Raw genomic sequence first — 6,266 nt, forward strand, 5'->3', positions numbered from 1 at the left:
CACAGCATGTTCAGTGGAACATTTTTTCTTAAAAACAAACTGTTTTGAGTACAACATATTGTTTTCTGATAAACAATTAAATAGCCTGTTGTACATTATTCTTTCAAGCAATTTTGAGAAACACGGTAATATAGATATAGGTCTAAAATTAGAAATAATAGAGCCATCGCCAGTCTTAAAAACCGGTGTAATTCGAGCAATTTTTAATTTTTCCGGGACAATACCTGTTTTAAAAGAAAGATTAAAAATGTGAAACAAAAGAGGTTACATGATAAACAGATTTTACAAAATTAACGTTAATTTTATCAAATCCAGTATTTTTAAGATTATAAAAGGCGGTTCGCAATTCAATTAGTTTAAGATTAGGTTCATCCATAACTTTATCGTAATTTTTTAAATAAGACTCAAATGAAGTTGAATTCAGAGGAATTTTTGATGCCAAATTTGGACCAGCATTAATAAAAAAACTGTTTATATTTTCAGCAATAATTGATTTATCATAAACATTTTTTTCATCAACTGTTATTTTTTTTGGCAGAGTGTTTCTCGTATAATTATTTTTGCCAATTACTTCTTTAATTACATTCCAAGTTTTTTTGGTGTTTCCGCTTGCTTTGTCTAATAGTTTTGCATAATAAAGCATTTTTGAGATTTTTTTTGTTTTTTCGAATACATTTTTGTAGTTTTTATATGTCATTTCGTTTTTATAAGTTGTTTTTTTTAAGTATTTATCATACAATTTTTGTTTTCTTTTTGAGGATTTTAGTAACCCATTAGACATCCATGGAGTCCTAACTGTTTTTGTGTTCACAATAATTTGTTTTTCAGGAAACGCTGTTTCATATTGCTTGCAGAATTGACTTAGAAATAGATCATATGAGTTGTTAGCATCGTTTGATTGCAATACCAGAAACCAATCAACATTGTTTCTTAAAAGGTTTTGAAACTGTTTTACAGAGTTTTCATTGATTTGTCGCCTAAATATGGTAGTTTTAGAAGGAATGTTGTTATTTATTATGTTATTAGTAACTAAGAATGTTGGGAAATGATCTGATAAGTCAGTTTTGATTATACCTGTGTTAAGACGGTTATTATGAAAGATATTAGTTATTATATTATCAAGAAGTGAATAACCTATTTAACAGACAGAAGATTCTGCAATAAAGTTAAAATTTAATTTTTAATGAAAATAACTTACAGCAAACAAACTTTTTGAAATTTGGAGTACTTACAACTGCAATAGGCAGGTATAACAGCAGAAATTATATCTAAAAATGTAAAAATATTTTTATTAGAAACACAGATACACAATAACGTGTTAAAAATATTTTGTTAATTAATTTTAAAAATATATAAATTAAAAACATTTAAAACTAAATGAGTATAAAATAAGAAACTTACTTTTTAAGATTGCTTATGTGAACCCATGAAAACGCCTAAGATAAAAAAAATGAAAATAACATAGAAAAATGTTTTTGTTCTAAAACTTATTTCTTGGCGTTTAGTGAATGATTAGAAGTAGCAAGTTTCAGTAACGAAACAAACTAATAATCATTTTTAACAATAGACACCATCAAGAAGGTAAGCCAAGTTGTCTATCAACACAAAACATCACAACAATAACATCACAATCACAAAAAACACAGACCCTGTGGCACTAAACGCTCCTAAGTCACACTAGTGTCACTAAGTAATGGGTTAACTTTTAACCAAAACTAGTGATCATCCTGAAAAGCTTAAAGGTAGCTCTATTTGCAGATGACATAAGAAACATATGGATTTCAATCATCTTGTTTTAGAACTGACTTGCTAACTGTTGTTACAGAATGGTACTACATAGCATTACATAGAGGTGGTTAGGCAAATTCAACTGCTCTAGATATCAAAGGCTTTCGATAAAGTCTGGCATGATGGACTTACCCATCTTTTTTCAATTTTTTAAGTGGTCTGTTAGTTTTTATCTAGCTATATAAACTTCGTCTTGGCTCTTCCAGTAACTTCCAACTTTAAAAGTTGTTACCTTCTGATGTTTGCTCCACCCCTACTTCTATCCACAATAGTGAAATTGTTCCCAATCAAATTACTGTTTTTGTACCTTCTGATTTAATTTTGAAAATTGCTAATAATGACTTAATTGCTAATTTTGAGTCTTTAATTAACAAACACTTATGCTCTCCTCTCGAATCTAATAACTTACTTTCTGATCATGTGTAGCTTCCAGATGACGTTGTGACTTGAAAACTACCAATCTCTCTAAAATTATACTTCGTGCCATTGTATGAAGAACATTGTGTGTACTATTCAATATAGCCTCTCTAACCTGAGCTTTTGATAAAAGGTTCATTTCACGAAAAAATTCAGCAGCCAAAGATTTTTTTGGAGTGTGCCACATGAAATTCCAGCCATTTTTTGTAGTACAGTTCTGATAACTGATTCAACATTGTTAACAGAAACATTTTTACTTAAAAGGTCATAATATACAGAGCGAATTTCATCATTATATCTACCTCCTTCAAAAACATCAATTACATTTTTTTCAAAAAAGTTTACTCTTTCCTTCAGCTCTTCTGAAAAATTTTCAAAGTAATTTAAACTCTCCTTTAAGATTGAATCATTCGTTTCATCAGATGTTTTCAAAACAGTGTTTTCAATTTTTTTCTTAAAATACCATGCCTTTTGTCGATCTGATTGTGAATGTTTTCTAGCCAAATCAATTTCTTTTTCTAATCTAAATTTTTTTGCAACAATTGGTTATTCCTACACTCCTTTCTAACTTCTCTTTTTTTGACATTTCTGACATTATATTTTGACAAGATTGCTTGATATTTTCTTTTATATTCATTACATCTTTTATCAATTTGTCTATTTTGTAATTTAAGATGATTAGTTCTCTGTTTGTATTTTTTTATTTGATAGTTCAAATCACCTGATAATATAGGTAGTTTTTTATCCGAATTGGAAACTGGCAGATTCACTTCATTAACTTGCGCTTCAAGAAGAAAATTTTCAGAATCATTTCCTAAAGTGGTGTATGCAATAGAGTTTGGGGTAACAGAACACAAAAAATCATCATTAGCAATTTGCAAGTTTAAATCAGATGATACAAAAACAGTAATTTGATCCGGAACAATTTCACTATTGTGGATAGAAATTGGGGTAGAACAAGCATTAGAAGGTGATAAACCAACAACATCCGGAAAAGCACTAATAAAAGATAAAGCAGAGCTTAAAAAATACTTTCTTAAATCAAAATTTTTGGCACGATTTAATTTTGCAATAAAATCTTTTGACTTTTGAAGGCACTTGATCAGCATAACTTTAGATATAGGGTATTTAAACAAGGATGTAAAAAATACTGAAAGATTTGGCCATGTCAAGTTAAATTTATCTTTTTCTTTACAAATTTGTAAAAAATGGCGATTGGTTAAAACCAAATCTGGATTTTTGATGGATACAATGCCTCCATTAATATTTAGATAATCCATAACAGTGTCAGAGAGTAAAACTAAAAGTAAACTTAATTTAAGTGACATAAAGAAAAATAAGGGGTGAATTATTTTGGTTTCAATAGATAGAACTATTTAAATGAAAAAAATTTGTGCTACAGTATTCCTAATTTATAATTTTGACTTATAGATGGAGCAACCATTTTGGTGAGACTATTGTTAATGTAAAAAAAACGAATTAAAATAATTGTTACAAGAGTTCATAGTATTTAATCAATAAACAAATAGAGCCAAATAAATATAAAAAGAAATAAAGAATTTCTTACACGACTCCATTTTCATAAGCTTCTGTTGAATATTATTTTTAGGTTTTTGTTTTGAAAAAAACAGTTTAAATAAGAGCAACCTGTAGTAAAAAAGTAAAAATCAAGATTTTAACTTTCTTGAAGAATGCAGACCTTTTACCTGGGAAAAAGTAAAAGATGTATTTTCATTTGATTAAAATTTTAAGAATTATACTTTCACTTTCAATTTAATTTTCATAATTTAACCAAAACAAACGCAAAAATCAAAACAGATAACGTCATTAAATACGCGAACAAAAGCATATATATAAATATACATATAATTTATATATGCAAATCCTAAGTACCAATTCTTTAAGTAAACTTAAATAAATACTTGTTTTAAATAGAGGAAAGGCTAAACTTGCAATTTCCACCTGGAAGTTTTTCAAAAACACTTTTTTTTCTATATAAATCAACCTTAAAGTTTTTAAACGCTGAGAACTAAAATTTTTTGTATAAATGTTAAAAAACATCCAGATTCCATTAGATTCCTCGTCCTTTTCTTAATAAATATGGAAAGTTTTATAAAGATTAAATGTGTTTAAGATCTTAGGAATCCTTACCTTCAAAAGCTTCGTTTTAACATAGTCATAATAACACATAGTCTGGCCAGTTGGGCCGTTTTCGCAAGATTCTTTTGTTTTTTAACAATAAAAAATTAAAATTTGAATTGATGTTGAAAATAGTTTATTTATCGTGCCCAGACTACTAATAAGTGCACAAAAATCTAAAAAATGGCAAACTTTGGAGAGGATCAGTCCATTGATTCTCTTATATTAGATCTGGAATCAGACGTTTTTTTTGAAAAAAGTAAGTTTCTTAATGACGTCGATGTTTTTCTTACAGAAATTGAGAATGGAAGCGTTTCAAACAACTTTAACTTCCAGCAGTGTGTGAAAAAATACAAATCAGAGGAAGGACTCAAACGCCACATAACAACACATCACTCTAAGATTGACTCTTCAACACTGCAAACAAATGCAACAACAGATATTAAGCGTGCGTGTACTGCAGACGAGTTCATATCTTTCATTAAAAAAAGCATTAAATTTGTGCAAAACGATCTTTGCTACCCTCCATATATCAGAGATGAGCTTATAAGGTACAGTTTCTCTAAAGATGATGCAAAGCATTCATTTGATCTAATAAAGGAAGTTATTGAAAATTTTAATGGTGATGCGGAAGTTTTTTATCCACAATTTTACAAAGTTGCTGGTCAGAAAGGTTTTATGAAAAATCTTGCAGATAAAACTTCAACTCTTGTAGGATATGACCTTGCAAATCACATTTTGGCTTACTTGACTAAGTCTAATAATGCCACCTCAGTTTTAGTTATTGATGATGAAATTAAGTTTACAGATAAAGAAAAAAGTTTAATTGAACATTTGGGTGGGTATGTATTTAGTACTTTTTATCGAAGGATACGTTATTCAAAAAGTTGGCAAACCAGATTTTGTCAAGAAACACTCTCAATTCTGTTGGCTGGAAAAATTGTAGAAAATGATTCTAATTATTTTGATGAGTATAATCATGATACTCATAAAAAATTTACTAGCTTAAAAAATTGAGGCGGTCTTTGGTCTATATCTTCTGATGCTTTGTCACTATTTAAAATAGCAGAAATAGCATTCAGAAAATCAACAAAAATTTTAACTAAAACTATTGACTGCAGAAAAATGACTGCAGAGTTACTTCAAGATGTTGGGGTTTTATCTCACTTCTCAAAAATTCGCATTGTTTCTTCTACTAAAGTATCTAAAGAAATGTCTCTCAATCTTCTAGACCATCTTTTAACTCTTTATATTCGTGTTCGCTCATTTTCCTATTCAAAGGACCTTGTAAACTTGCATAAAATCAAGTCTAAGATTAAAAGAACAAAATCATTAAGAAAAGAAATCAAGAAAGGAACTTTGAACTCCACTGAATAGTTTAGATAAAAAATAGACATTAAAAAAGGTTATTTTCATAGCCACAAATGTCATTAAAAACATATTCTTGCATAAGAACTATATTGCAGCATGATGGAGAAATGCAATGATTAAGAAAGTGAAAACCAAATGAAATTAAGTAAGTTTTTATTTTAAGTATCAAATGTTATACAATTAAAACTAGTTTAATAGTTATTTATTTTTACTATTTTATTAAAATAATTTTGAAATAAATAATGTTAAGAATTTTATTTTAGCCTCTTCTTTCTTTGTAACGCAACTTCAACTTAAGAGTCACTTTTCAGCCTCTTAGAGAATTTTAAAGGTTAACAATGTACCTTTTGGTGCCCCAATTACCACTTATTATGCAAAGTCTTGAATACTAAAAAAAAGTATTCAAGACTTGGGAACCTTTCTTGTATATATATATATATATATATATATATATATATATATATATATATATATATATATATATATATATATATATATATATATATATATATATAAACACACACACACACACACACACACACACACAATTA

This window comes from Hydra vulgaris, chromosome 08, assembly GCF_038396675.1.
Source record: "Hydra vulgaris chromosome 08, alternate assembly HydraT2T_AEP".
Taxonomy (NCBI): Eukaryota; Metazoa; Cnidaria; class Hydrozoa; order Anthoathecata; family Hydridae; genus Hydra; species Hydra vulgaris.